Source organism: Ceratotherium simum, chromosome 34 (assembly GCF_057802395.1).
Source record: "Ceratotherium simum simum isolate JZ-2026a chromosome 34, ASM5780239v1, whole genome shotgun sequence".
Lineage (NCBI taxonomy): Eukaryota > Metazoa > Chordata > Mammalia > Perissodactyla > Rhinocerotidae > Ceratotherium > Ceratotherium simum.
The window spans coordinates 7,233,675-7,249,753 of NC_141933.1; the positions used below are offsets into that span (position 1 = coordinate 7,233,675).

The window sequence follows — 16,079 nt, forward strand, 5'->3', positions numbered from 1 at the left end:
TTAACCTCTCACGCTACACACAAATACCAATTCCAGATGGACTGTGGACCTAAACGTGAAAAGTAAAACAATACAGCTTGTAGAAGAAAATATTAGAGAACATCTTCATGACCTTGAAGTAGACTAAGATTTCTTAAACAGGACATAAAAACCGCCAAATATAAAGGGAAAAATTGATAAATTGGACTAAATTAAGATTAAGAATTTCTGTTCAGGGGCCAGCCCGGTGGCACGGTTAAGTGCGCGAACTCTGCTTTGGCGGCCCGGGGTTTGCAGATTCAGATCCTGGGCTCAGACTGACGCACTCGGACTGACATTAGCCCAGGGCCAATCTTCCTCAGCAAAAAGAGGAGGACGGCAACGGATGTTAGCTCAGGGCTAATCTTCCTCACACACACACACACACACAAAAAGAATTTCCGTTCATCAAAAGACACCATTAAATGAGTAAAAAGGCAATCCACAGAATATGAGAAGATATTTGGAAGAAAACGAGTTCCTACAAATCAGTAAGAAACAGACAGACAACCCAATAGAAAAATGGTGAAACGACCTGAACAGACAATTCATAAAAGAGGATATCCAGATGGCCGATAAGCTATGAAAAGGTACTCAACATCATGAGGGAAATGGAAATTAAAACCACCAGAGAAACCATTTTACCTCCAACCAGAATGAAATGCAATGAAAACGACAAAGAATACCAGCCGTCAGCGAAGATGTGGCAACTGGAACTCTCGCACCCTGCTAAGCTGAACATACAGATTCCCTAGGATCCAGCAGTTCCACTCCTGGTTATATCCTCAAAAGTAACGAAATGAAGTATCTGAGAGTGCTTATGTCTACTAGCAAACAGGTACAAGAACGTTCTTAGTAGCACTATTCACAGTGTCCCCAAACTGGAAACCTCCCATATGACCATCACCAGCAGAATGGCTAAATAAACTGTGATATATTCACACATGGAATACTATACAGCAACAAGAATAAATGAACTGCAGCTTCATGCAACAATGTAGATGAATCACGCAAACATCAGGTTGAGCAAAAGAAGTTAGATACATACACAGTGCATGAAGTACAAAAGCAGGCAAAACTAACTCAGGCTGCTAGAAATTAGGATACCAGTCATCTTTAGTGGGGGGAGAGGTAGTGATTAGAAGGGGGCAAGGTAATATTTTGGGGTGTTGGTAGTATTCTGTTTCCTGATATGGGTGTTAGTTATGTGGGTGTGTTCAGTTTGTAAAAATTCATCAACTGTTCTTATTATATGTGTACTTTTCTAAGTATATATTATACTTCAATAAAAAGTTTTTTTTTTAATTAGGAATAGGGCCATGGAAGTAGCCTATGCACACAAAGAACCTTGAAGCTTAAGCTTCATTAGTTTCATAATAAATCTGCCTTTGGTCCCAGTAGACAAATATGTATGCAAATAAAAAGCAGTTTATAATTATCTAAGCCTAGAGCTAAATAGATTTTAAATAGAAACTTAACTATTTTTTTTACCTTTTAGTATACCCTGAATTTCCAGGAATGTAACTACTGTGTAAATAAAGGAAAGATTGTACTTTGTTTTGTGTAGAACTTGATGAAAGATTTATTCACCATTCTAGAAAATCATATCACTGATGGCATTGCCACATATCATCTGAGTCACGCACGCAATGCACCTGTATCAGTCTCTATTTATGGGTGTCATATTCACAGAGATAAGGCTATGTGTACCTGCAAGTACCTGATGGCTACGGTTTCCAATGTGCTGTGAACATATACAAATGTCTTGAGAATTTACATACAGAAATACATATTATATTACAAATAGCCTTCCTGTATTTTTCCTTTATACTGCAGTTAAGACACTGTAGACGTGTTGGTAGGTTTTATTATCTGGGAATTTCATTTCGGGATAGAAAAGGGGCCATAAAGTCTGATAGTGTCAAGAACCAGTTACAAACCATCAGCCTATCAAAAGAACTGCAAAGAGAATTCTAATTCCTGAACTTGGTAACTGTTCTTTTATGCTACCCACATTATCCAAATCACAAGTTAAGAAATATACTTATCTAAAATGTAAAAAAAAAAAAAAACAGAAGAAAGAAAGAAAAGAAAAACCCAGCTGCCATTTTCAAGAGCAATTACCTAAACATATCTATCATAAACTTGATCTAGACATAGTGAGCAGACCAACAGGGAAATAAGAGTTCAAATACAAGATCTGACTGAGCCCTTTTCCTTCTAAATCAGTAAGATTCAGTTTGGCATTCACAGGCAAAGGGCTCCATTATTTTTCTGTTCTCTTTCAAAAATAGCTCCACCTTCAAGATTACACAAATTAGATCATTCTGCAGCAGGATTCCTCCTTACAGAGCAGCTCCTAGGACGCACAGACAGGCTGTCTGCTGGAGCAAACCAGTCATTTAAAAAAAAAAACACAGATGTTTTTACTTTCCAGTTTCACTGGGTTAGTAACAAAGGATATTCGCTCTAGTTGTCAATGGCTTCCGCACTAGATCTCCCTCATCAAAAACCATCAAATGGTAAGGATCACAGAGGAGATACCAGACCAAGTGAACGTGACAGCAGAATAATTAGGGATGTGAGACTCAGCTGCTCCAACAGCTTCCTCATGGCCTACAGCATAAAAAGAATTCATCTAGATTTTTAACACAATCAATTGCCAACCTACGGATTATTCCATCACCCAGGAAATTCCCAAGGAAATTTATTCCCAATTAGTTACAAATGGCAAAAGCAGAAACAAACTTCCTCAAGAGCTTTGAAGAGTTCTGTTACACAGATCTCGTTCTCATATAATGTCACTTAAGAAAAAGAGATGACAATAACAATCAGTTTATTTGTAAAAACCAGAAAACTGACACAAGGAAGTTAAATGAAATTTTGAGGTCATCCTTGAATCCTTTTCTTCTGTTATACCCCAAATCCAATCCATAAGCAAATCCTTTAGGCTGGAAAACATATCCAGCATCTGACGACTCCTCACCTCCTCCACCTCTACGACCCCGGGCCACGCCAACGCCAGCTCCCACTCCATCATCATACTACTCCTAACTGGACTCCCTGCTTCACTCCTGCCCTCCTCCACAGGCTAGTCTACACAGTGGCCAGTGGTGATTTTAATGTGGAAGTCATTATCATACCTCTTTTCTGGCTTGAAACCCCCAATGGCTTCCCATCTCACTCGAGGTCAAAGGTAGAGTCCTGCCCTGGCCTACAAGATCTGGCCCCCTTTACTTCTCTGATTTTCTCTCCCATTCCTCTCTGCCTCGTTCACTTGGCTCCAGCCCACTGGCCTCCCGGATGTTCCTGGAATCTACCAATACTTGCTATTCCCTCTACCGGCTTGCCTAAGGTTGCTCCACAAGGATTGTTCACCTTCTCTGAGGCTGTCTAGACCACCTTATTTATGACTGTAACACTCTCTCTGCCCCATTTATCACCACTTCCTACTTTAATTTTCCCCATCGGACATGCCCTATCATTTGCTCACTTATTTGCTTATTGTCTAAGGCCCATCCTGCCCCTAGAAGGTAACCTCCAGGAGAGCCAGGATTTTGTCTGTCTTACTGACTGCTCTCTCCTCAGTGGCTAAAATGGTGGCTGGCACATGACGTATGCTCAATAAGTATCCACTGAGTAAATGAAGTTACTATTAGGTAGAAGAAGAGTTACAGAGACTTATCCAAACCCATGGTGAGGTAAAGCCAAACAAGAACACAAATTCTAAAGCCCAAGTATTTTTGGTGTACAGTTTTAAAGAGATTATAGCAACTTGCTGACTTTTTTCCTCCAGAGATATTATAATAGGAGGAAATACCTGAATGAGCATCAAACAAAACAAAACAAAACAAAACCCAAATAGAGCCATCATCTCAAACAGTCATTTTTTCTATAAAATGCTCTCTTACACGGACTCAAATAAGGTGAAGCCTCACCACACTGAGACATGGCATTCATTTGTCAGTGAGGTTGTCCAGACCTGGGCCCTTCTGGAACATAAGTAAACGTATCACTTGGCCCAAGTCCAAAGCACACCAAACTAATCTTATGCCAGATCTTAGTTTAGGAGATCATGTCCCATTTCCAGCCCAAGTCTTTGTTTCCCCAGTGAGATGATACCTTCCTTTTTCTCCATGGAGTGAAAAGTCAAACAAAAAGATCAATGGGCAATGTTTAACAATAATAGAGCTATTCCTTTTTATAAGTTTTTTTTAAAAAAGGAAAGATAGAGGGGATTATCTACAAGTAATAAAAACAAAGCGATAATGATATTACATAGTTAATGAACAGTTCTCCCCATTAAAGGCAAGAGCATAAACAATTTATTGCACATTTTGGTGGCAGAGAGGAAATACAATTAAATCCATTAATAGCCACAAGAGTTTTTATGTTCCCAGAGGACCCTGGTTTCCAGAGTTGCTTATTCATTTTCATCCACAGCAAAAATGGAACATGGCAGAGATGACAGAATGCCGTAGACGACCTTCCACTTATTTTAATTACGAGAAGACAATTTTTTTAAACAATAGACTTAGGTAGATTACACTGTCACATTCCATTGGGTATGAGCTGCAAGAGCCAAACAAAAACCTACTTGTGAAGACAAAGTAAATGATGACTAATGTAAATCAGGTCTAGCACAGGTCCACCAATATTATACCATCATATTCGTAGTTTCACTGACATTACTCAACGATGCAAAGGTAGTGATTTCTAGGAATAGAGATGCTCAAACATTTTACAAACGTTTTGTTTCTCTTCATAACAAATCAACAAGGCAAAAAGAAGGTATCCTCACTTTTAAAAATCAGGAAAAAAGGTAAATTGCCCAGAGGTCATCACAACAAACTTAACCAAGAACTAGATACAGGGCTTTACTTACAAATCCATAATACTCCAACCCAAACGCAAAATGTGACTTGCATCTCTAACTGTATCTTCAATGACTCCCTAAGACTTTAGAAGATTAAACCCCTACCCTAAACTTACCAGCAATCCTACCTCTCTGGAGAACAACCCAGACCGAGGTAAGCAAAATGTTTCTTCCTCACCCCTAAAACACTGCTGCTGTGAATCTCACGTTCTCAGAGTATACTGCCCATTATTCAGCCTCATATTCAGAGCCCGTTCATTCTTAACATATTTGATCATCTGGTTCTTCAGTTCATGATATATTAGAAGCAACAAAGCAGAAAGAAAGCATACTGATAGCAATAGGCAGAAACAAACACAAAAACTTAAAAAGCAAACACGTGAGTTTGAAAATAGTTACAGGGCCGGCCCCGTGGCTTGGTGGTTAAGTGAGCGCGCTCCACTGCTGGCGACCCGGGTTCGGATCCCGGGCTCGCACCGACGCGCTGCTTCTCTGGCCATGCTGAGGCCGCGTCCCACATACAGCAACTAGAAGGATGTGCAGCTATGACACACAACTATCTACTGGGCCTTTGGGGGGAAAAAATAAATAAATAAAAAATCTTGAAAATAGTTACATACCACACACCAATCTACACTCCCTGACGTCCACCATGAGGATCCCACTCATCATGACGATCCACACTTGAGAAGAGGTTAATCTGTGTTTTATTCTTAAGGAAGAACCAGAAACATGTAAATATATTTGCAGGTTTCCAACCAAAATGGGAAAATAAAGTCTTGGTGCTTATTCAAGGGAAAAATTAACATACATACAAAGATCCAACGTTTCATGATAGGCCTTAAATGTATTATCAGGTTGCTCCTGTAAAAGTAGAATACAGTTTTTCTATAGTTTGAGACATAAAAAGGAAAGTTTAAGGAGACAAGGGGAAATTATCAATTCCATTTAAACCCTCATTTTCCTAGGAGTCGTTCAGCTTTTATTAGTGATAAATGGCTGGCTGTAAACCGGTTTAGTTGCTCTTCGGGCTGCCAAAGCTGAGCTAAAGAAGTCAGCAGGTAGAATAGGGAAGCTGTCACGTCAAGTTGGCTGAAAACAAAGTTGTGGTTTGCAGGCGGGGCCTGCACCATCTCTTCCGTTCATATAAGCTGGCAGGATGTAGAAGCAGGATCCCGAACCAGCCACTGCTTCAGAGAACCGAAATACATGCTTTGACTTTCTAGTCTATTAAGCTTGGGGTTTGGCAGGACTGTGTCTAAAGTGAACCCAAGACCTTCTGATGGTCCCACTGAGGAAATCAGAGTATCAACAAAGTTGCCCTGATTCTAGAAAGAATGCCCTTTTTGGAAGGGTGTGGGGGAGAGACAGAGAAGCTGGACTGGCAATAAAGATAGCAATAGTAATAGCTAATATTTTTAAGTGTTTTCTATGTGTCACATCAGCACTTAACTTGTATTAATCTCATTTAATCCTTATAATAAATGAGGGGCAGAGACAATTATTATGCCGATTTCACAGATGAGAAAACTGAAGCATTAGAGAGGTTAAATGATTTGCGCAAGTCACTCGAAGAGTAAACTAAACTATCAAGTCAGGATGAAAATCCTAGCTAACTGGCTCCAGAACTGACACCCACAGCCACTGTGCTATGAAGCCTCTCACTGTCGATAATGCTTAATAGAGTAGCATTCTGTAATTCCAACATGACAAAGTATAAAGTGTTAAATATTATTTGCCAACTATGAGAACCAGAAAGGGCTTGGGGTCACCAAGTTTAAACAGAGAAATAGCTCTGGTGTCAGACAATCATGAGACATAAGACAAATTCCAGCTCCACCGACCGCTAAACTATGTAGCCTTGCAAAAATGCCTTCACCGGGGCCGGCTCCGTGGCTTAGCGGTTAAGTGCGTGCGCTCTGATGCTGGCGGCCCGGGTTCGGATCCCGGGCACGCCCCAAGGCACCACTTCTCCGTCCAACGCGAGGCCGAGTCCCACGTACAGCAACTAGAAGGATGTGAACCTATGACATACAACTGTCTACTGGGGCTTTGGGGGGAAAAAAATGAATAAATAAAATCTTAAAAAAAAAAAAAAAAAAAAAAAAAAAAAAATGCCTTCACCGCAGTGGGCCCTGAGTTCCCTTTCTGGGGAAGGGATCTCAGCACCTGCCTCTGATGGTTACCGTGGCACGCAGTAAATGCTCAATTAGTCAGGTTCACATCATTCAGGCCTCAGCTCAAAGGTCACCTCCCAGAGGCCTTCTCTGACCACCCTATCCAAAACAGCCCTGCTTCCAACACTCTCAATTCCCTACTTTGTTCTATTTTCCCTCATGGCACTACTCACTACCTGACAATTTATTATACATCTAATTATTTGCTTATTATCTGTCTCCCTGCACCAGAACGTAGCTCTAGGAGAGAAGAGACTTTTTCAACCTGTTTGCTGCTGTTTCCCCAGCACCTCGGGCAGTGCTTGGCACATAGAAATACTCAATAAATATTTGTTGAATGAAAGATTCGTGTATAATAGATTTTCATTCCATAAACGTTACAAATAAACAGGCACTGTTCATTTGACCAATGTATTTACTAAGCACCTATAAATGAACACCATTATTTCAAATAATGATAACTAGTTGTGAAGATTTGTAAACTCCCAGAATGGACTGGGCGGGTGAGGGCAGCTTTCCAAGGTGGCAGGTCAACTGAGACCTGAATGATACCCAGGAGCCAGCCACACGATGATCTGGGGACAGAGCATCCCAGCTAGAGGACACAGCAAGAGCAACAGCCCGAAGGCAGAGGTGACCATGCTGGGCCCAGCCTGTCCAAAGCCAGTGAGCACAGGGGAAGGGGCCACAAAATAATGTGCCTCCTAAGTCATAAAAAAGGTTTTGTTCTAAGTACGATGAAAAGTTATTTGATGGTGTCTCTTATCTTCACCCACTAGAATGTACACCTCATGAGACCAAGGATTCTGTTTGTGGCACACACCAGCTGGACTATAAGCATGTGCTAAATGAATGATTGGGAAGATTATGAAGAGGGGAGTACGATGATGTGATTTTCATTTTTAAACTATCACTCTGAACTGCTACTAGTGGTCACCTTCTGGGAGGAGACCAGGGTGGCAGAGGATGGGTAGAATTACAAAGAGTGGAGTGCAATGCGTTTGAGAGGTACCATAAAACAGAGAAACAGGAGGAAAAAGCTCCTCTCTGAACCCTGAAGCCATCTGGTATTTTTAAACAAGAGACGGGAAAAGGTCAGTGAAGAGGGATCAAACAAATGACACCTGATGTCCTAAGCCTTTTGTGTTTTCCTAAACCATTAAAACAGAAAAAAAACTGCTACAAAGAATCTCTATCTCACCTATGAAAAGAGGAACAAAGGAAACTCAGAGACAGATACGCACACACACACCGTTCTGGAGAACAAGTGTAAAGAAAAAGCATCTTCCTATATCTAAGCACAATAACCAGTCTAAATTTCCTCAAGGACAATTAATACGCCAATTTCATCCAAAATGTCACCTGGGGAAATCTTGCTCACAATAAGGTTTTGAGAGGCAGACAGTCATTTGGAGGAGTTACGCATTCTACAAAGAGAAGAACAGGTATTGCAGTAGGAATCAAGTTTCAAAACATCGCTCCTTTCATATCTACCTATATCTGTATCAGTGACTAAGAAAAACCTAGCAAGTCAATGACTCACAGTGTAATTTCTAAGATGCACATCACAGTTCCAAGATGTTTTTGCCAAAATAATCTATGGCTAATACCTAATGTCTGTGTTTACAGAACTAAAAGTACTGAAAGTGCTGAGAGGATGGAGGAAACACAGGTTTACCTGGGAGTTCACAAGGACCATGACTCCCAAGGGGAAAGAACAGTCTTCAGGGTTAGAAAGACTGGTGGAGCGGGAACTGAGCTCAGATATTCTGACCTTTAATGCATCTTAAAAACTCTAAAAGAACCTACACAAACATTACATAAATAAATGAAGGTGCCATTATCAACACTAACTTACTACCCATGCCTCGTCATCCCCCCACCACGAGAAAAGCAGTGGTCTAGAACATTCTCCATTCACCAGCTTGCTCCCATTAAAAATGAACAAGCAACTCTAGAACCAAGAAGAGAAGGAAGTGAGTGGAGGGAAACTTCAGTCTCCCCTGTCTTCATCCATTCAATCTGTACTTTTTCTTTACAGCTTCATTGTGATATAAAATTCGTAAAGTTCACCCCTTTAAGGTGTACAATCGAGTAGAGTCAATATGTATTTTTAAATATATATATATTTTTAAATTTCTTGTCTTTTTTTTGTTTTGTTTTGTTTTTTTGGTGAGGAAGATTGTCCCTCAGCTAACATCTGCTACCAGTCTTCCTCTATTTTTTGTCTGTGGGACACTGCCACATACAAAATCCAGGATGGCTTGATGAGCGGTGTACATAGGTCCATGCCCAGGATCTGAACCCGCAAACCCCAGGCCGCCAAAGCAGAGCCTGCGAACTTAACCACTATGCCACCAGGCCGGCCCTAAATATACATATATATAGTTTTTTTTGTGTGTGTGTGTGTGAGGAAGATCAGCCCCCAGCTAACATTCATGCTAATCCTCCTCTTTTTTTGCTGAGGAAGACCGGCTCTGAGCTAACATCTATTGCCAATCCTCCTCCTTTTTTTCCCCAAAGCCCCAGTAGATAGTTGTATGTCACAGTTGCACATCCTTCTAGTTGCTGTATGTGGGACGCGGCCTCAGCGTGGCCGGAGAGGCGGTGCGTCAGTGCGCGCCCGGGGTCCGAATCCCGGCCGCCAGCAGCGGAGCGCGCACACTTAACCGCTAAGCCATGGGGCCGGCCCCTAAATATATATTTTTAAAACAACATTTACTGGCCTTTTTTGTAATATATGTTTATTGTAGAAAGTTTAGAAATCACCAGAAAGTATATCAAGACAAAAATTAAAATCATACATAATCCTACCATCTAAAAACCATTTTAAAGTTAATGCCTCCAGACAGTTTTCTCAATAGATATTGACTAAGACCCAAAACTGTGGGAAATAAATGGCAGGGAAGCACCAGGAAGCAAATTCCCCCCAGGAAGAAGTGAACAGAGAAGGTAATAACATTTAAAGGGGAAAAACTAACAAAAGAAAACTAATGGGCCCTTGAAATAGTGAAGAAAACCGGCATTTTAAAATAATCTGGAAGAGGACAAAGTAATCAGTTTAATCAAATGAATAAGGAGAAACCATAAATATTAATACCAGAAATGCCATACTTAGGCAATTTTCTCTCTAAAACAGTGTTATCTAATAGAACTTTCTGTGGTCCTGGAAACCTTCTAGATCTGCCCTGTCCAATATGGATGCCACTAGCCACACATGACTAGGGTGACATGAAATGTGGCTAGTGCACCTAAGGAAGAGAATTTTTAATTTTATTCTATTTTAATTAATTTTAATTTAAATAGCCACATGTAGCTAGTGGTTACTGTATTGGACAGCACAGCTTACGATCTTAAGACATAATTGAATGTCAAATAGAATGTTTTAAGGAATTGTTTTCTAAAATACATAAGCTAAGTAACAATATTTCATAATTTACTGGCCTTCTCTACTGAGCTACCCAAGGTAGATGCCAGGTACAGGTCTGCCTAAGTGGCTCCCTGAGCTGGGACTACAGCCTTTCTCTGGTTTGTAATAAGGTAGAAGGGAACGCGAGTCCAGCAGGCTTTCTAATCAGACTGCCCTGTGAACAGCAGTAAGAGGGAAACACTAGAGTTGGTGCCTAGGCACACATCTTGGTTCTCTAAAGCCCTCAGAAGCTATGCTGGTTATTCTTCCAACTAGGCCTCGAGAAGGGAGGATTCTGTCAGTGCTTGCCAATCTAGAACCAAACCACCTTGCTCAATTCTAGCCCAGCGGGCCTCTGAAAGACATTCTAAGACCAACTTCAAACTCTCGTTTCTCAACAGCCCTTAATAGCGCTCCAAATTCCAGCTGGAAAAAGACCAGCTTGGACAATCATTCCCACAACTACCCTGGACTCCCAGAGTGTGATGCCACGGATGCAGGACAAGCCGACTCCAAATTTCAGAGGACCCACTGAGCCTTCAAGCCCAGGCCAAAACAGAACAAGCCTCCTGGGGTGAAGCAGTGAGAAGACACAGTCCAAACATTTTCTGCCTTGCACCTCCCTCATGCACACTGAGGCAAGTGCTAACAGTTAACAGTGGCAGCTTATTGGCTCAGGAAAGAAATTGGAAAACTAGTTTAAAAAGAAATCACATAGGGGCCGGCCCGGTGGCGCAAGCAGTTAAGTGCACGCGCTCCACTGCGGCGGCCCGGGGTTCGCCGGTTCGGATCCCGGGCGCGCACCAACGCACCGCTTGTTAAGCCATGCTGTGGCGGCGTCCCATATAAAGTAGAGGAGGATGGGCACGGATGTTAACCCAGGGCCAGTCTTCCTCAGCGAAAAAGAGGAGGATTGGCATTGGATGTTAGCTCAGGGCTGGTCCTCCTCACAAAAAAAAAAAAAAAAAGAAATCACATAACCACTAATGTGTCCAAAAGATCTGTAAACCAATACATGTAAAACGGACTCTGTGAAAGTCATTCTCTTTCTGACTTAAGGAATCTGAGCTTTCACAGGGACGATGGATACTATTACCCCGATAGAGAGGATATTCTATTACAACACTCACAACGTGAAATTCAAATCTGCTAAGGTACAAACATGATTTTAAGACTTTTAATGCTAGGGAAATAATAGAAATTTCACCAGGTCTCTCTTATTGGATTAATTACATTGACTTTATATTTGTCATTTAAGAAGTACTTTCTCCTGTGGATCTGTGGTCCTATTTTACATTTGTTTCACCCACATCTTAGAATAGATAGTAAGTAAACGTATTCCCAATCAATGGATGAAAAAACTAAAGTGTGGGAGAGTTTGCCCTAGCATACAATAAGAACACAGAGCAATATATCCTGGCCTGCCTAGGGCTTTTGTGGTTAGAGGGGCAACTGTTCGCAAGTGTTTTCATCAAAGTAACACTTCTCCTCCAGGCCTGTCATGCCAGCTCAGCCATGGCCTTTAGCTCTAACACTTCTGTCCAATAAGACTTAACTTCAGTACCTACTTTTTAAATTTTTTTTAAATGTGGTCTAAGGCAAAATGTGACTAATAATACTGAACTCCTTCCTTAAGCACACACACAGACAAGGATATGCAAATACGCTTTGTACTCAAAGACAAATGTGACACAGACTGTGAGTGATACAGCAGAGCACATGTTGTCTCCTAATAATTAGTTTTGCGCCACTGCAGAGATGTCGTACGCTTGTGAAATTTAATAATTTTTCTGCCTCTCCTACTTAAGCAACTCAAAAAGAGAAAAGAACCTCAAGGAAAACTTTACACACAAAGACCGAAGAGAAGGGATCAGTAATAAGACTCTAAAACCCTTCCTTTAACATCAAGCACCATGCCACCTGGTACCTACAATGGCGCCACACCACTATCCATACCATGGACCGTAGAAGAGGAAGCTCCTTAGTATGGAGGGAAAACAATGCCAACTTCTAAAGCTGTGAATTTCATAAAGGAACTATAATAGACCTACCTGCTTGTAACAGAATCTGAAAAGTCAATCATATTTCACAGTGATTACCTCTGAGGAGTGAGAAAAGAGATAAGACAGGTTTTTTCCTTTACAGTTTCCATCTCTCTGTACTGCTTGAATTTCTAATCATGGACATGTATTAGTCTTTTGTTTTGTTTTGTTTTTCCCCAAAACCCCAGCAGATAGTTGTATGTCATAGCTGCACATCCTTCTAGTTGCTGTATGTGGGACGCGGCCTCAGCATGGCCGGAGAAGCGGTGCGTCAGTGTGTGCCCGGGATCCGAACCTGGGCCGCCAGCAGCGGAGCGCGCGCACTTAACCGCCAAGCCACGGGGCCGGCCCTGTATTAGTCTTTTATTTTAAAAAAAATGCTGGTAAAAACGGCAATGACTAGAACAATTTAGTTATTTTAAAGGCAATTACAGGGCCGGCCCCGTGGCTTAGTGGTTAAGTGCGCGCGCTCCGCTGCTGGCGGCCCGGGTTCGGATCCCGGGCACGCACTGACGCACCGCTTCTCCGGCCATGCTGAGGCCGCGTCCCACATACAGCAACTAGAAGGATGTGCAGCTATGACATACAACTATCTGCTGGGGTTTTGGGGGAAAAAATAAATAAATTATAAAAATAAAATAAAATAAAAAAATAAAGCCAATTACAGGTATGCTCTTCTATAAAAAGTTAAAAAAAAACACTATGGATTCTGAGAGAATTTAGATGTTAAGAGCAGAGTCCATACTGGAAAATATCTTTATTTAAGTATCTAATAAAAAGGATTTTTTTTTTCAAAAGTAATTATATTTCTATCAGGATCAAGAAAAGGATTGTGACCTTCTTAACACCCAACTTTTCAACACTCTGCACTAGGTAGAAGATCACATTTTCTTGACTGAATCTCACAACATTTTATATATATCTAACCTTAGATCCACAATAAAGTCTACATTTTTTAAGTACATATATGTCATATGTGTGTGTCTCATCTGAGTTACACAAGACAAGAATGTTAATTCTAGACCATATACAGAGTGCTGTATACAGAGTGCACGCTGCCAATATATTCTAAACAACATGAACAACACCAAGGAGACCTCAAATTAACCAGATGACTCTTAATAATTGAAAGGGCCAATAGCAGGCCATTTTCTCCCCACAGGGTGTTATTTTCCATCCTGCAGATAAAACAGCATGCTCCAAAGAGCACACAAGCGTTCCACAAGGAGCTGAGAGGCACAAGGTTGACGGGTGAAAAACAAAGTCAGAGCAGGACAGCTGACGATCTCAAGGACTGGTCAGTAGACATGACATAACTGCACGCTCCCTGCAGATGAAAACAACAAGTCAGCCTAAGCCTCTCACGCCAAGTTAGCATAATAATTCCTGATCTGATCAGGATGTCTGGCTGTTTCTGGGGCTAACAATTTATTATGTGGACTTTTCAGTGACCAAGAGGGGCAGACCAAAAATCAACAGCAAGCAGTGATTTTATTTATTCTCCTCTGTTACCCAGTGGCTTCTTGCCAGCAGGCTCATGCCTTTTCAATCTAACAAGCTAGAGAAGGCAGCTGTCCAAATGTCAACAGTCAAACACAGTGATGGATGTGAAGGAAGGACCGGCCAGCAGGCTTTATTAACCCTGGCCCATGTAGGAAGGGACACAGTGCTTTATGTTTGAAAGGGGGAGATTAGAATACTTCAGCTATAGAAGGGCCTAGATAGAAAGAGAAAGAGAGGCCTGCTGAGGACCAAGAGAGGAACGCCATCACATACTCAACTCCCACTTGAGTCTGGTGTTGTGCTAGGGCTCTGGCCAAACCAAACTAAACTAACGTGGCTCCTGATTACGCTAAAGAAAGGACAGAGAAAAAAGAAAGTGTAAGTCAGCGAAGTGAATGCCAAAACACAGAGAACATGAAGAGCACAGGGGGGCTAACGGAAATCCAGCACTGCCTAAAAGCGTTCCAGATGTGTACCCTGCAAAGAGCAATTCCACCCCTAAATATAAAGAAACTTTTGTAAGGAGTCCTGGACAAAAATATTTACTGTTCATGGTAAACAGGAAACAACTCTATATTCATGAAAAGGAGAATTATGCTATATCCATACGATGAAATTTTATCCATTAATTAAAATATTTAAACTAGAGCTACCATACAACATTGATGATTTTCATAAACTTAACATTGAGTTAAAAAAAAAACACATTAAAATAGGTCACAGAACATATACAGTATGATAATAATTTATATAAACCTCAGAAACATCCAAAACTAAAAAATATCGTTTAGAGATGCACATATGTAGTAAAACTATTTTTAAAAGACAAGAGAAATGATAAACAGACAATTCAGAATAGTGTTTACCTTTGCGGGGGGGAAGAAGGGGATGTGGTTAGGAAGGGGCATCCTGAAGGCTGCAACATAACTGATAACACTCGATTTCTTAAGCTGAGTCAAGTACAGAATTCTACTCCTCATCATATTTTTAATATCCTATCTAAGAGATATATATATAAAATGTTGTAAGCGTGAAATAATTCAAAATAAACAGAGGAAAAAAGAAAAATAAATAGAGTTAAAGGTGGAACCAGACAATGCTCCCTAACCCCGATTTACAGATCCATCTGCCCAAGGCTGGGCTAACACAGGAAGGAGTGAGCCCAAGACTCCAAGGGAACAGAATCAATTCAGCTTAGAGGTGACAGAAAGATCACCTCCAGGCACCTCTCTGCGCTTATTGGGCAAAACCAGCTCCACAGTGTCTACTCAAGGGGTAAACTGTAAGACACTGCACACTGTCCCCAAAGAGTTGGAGGAAGACTGCACTGCCAATACAGAAACAGAAAACATGCCAAACTCAGGCATATTTTACCAATGGAAGGAAAGTCCCCAGATGGTTCCAAGAGACAGAGGAATGAATTTTGGAACAAGGCAGTAATTTTATGTAGCCCTGCAGGAAGGAGAGGATGAAAAATACTCTTGAAGACACACTGAATAGGACTTGTACAAGAGCGTAGAGACCAGCACGGATTGTGTGTAATGTGAAGTACGAATAAACATGTGTATGGAAGACTAACTAGAAGCCCCAGGGGTTACTATACTAGCTGTACCTGGCAGAAGGTGACAGCCGAGTTTGGCACATGCTGAGTATGTTGGGAAATAAAAATATCCAGAGAGATCTATACCACATCTATGCAACGTATGTACAGCCCACGGGCGCCGGCGAGGCAGGGAAAGTCTGTGACTCACGCGGGGAAACTGACCGTCAGGAAGGCCGCATTCGGTCAGATCAACGAGAGAAGGCCCAGGGCTGGGAGGCAGGAGGCCCCGCTCGGGGAGGGGAAGAGGGTGGTCCCGGCCCGAGGCAGAAGGTGGGGCTGCAGGAGAGGGCGGGGTCCCCGCAGGAGGAGTCCTGGGAGGCCAGGCAGGAGCCAGGCAGCGGGGCGGCGGAGGCGGGGGGATCTAAAGTGAGGGGCGCCCCCTTGGGCGATGGGACGGGGAGGAATGGGAAGGTGGGGGCCTGCCACAGACCCGGCCCGGCGGCCCCCGAGG

General features: G+C 41.9%; 1 protein-coding gene across 1 annotated transcript in view; it reads right to left on the bottom strand.

The window, feature by feature from the left end:
* The window catches only part of PACS1 (phosphofurin acidic cluster sorting protein 1), a 142,857-nt gene that overhangs the window by 126,204 nt on the left and 574 nt on the right, over positions 1–16,079 (bottom strand). The gene's annotated exons all lie outside the window — the stretch shown is intronic.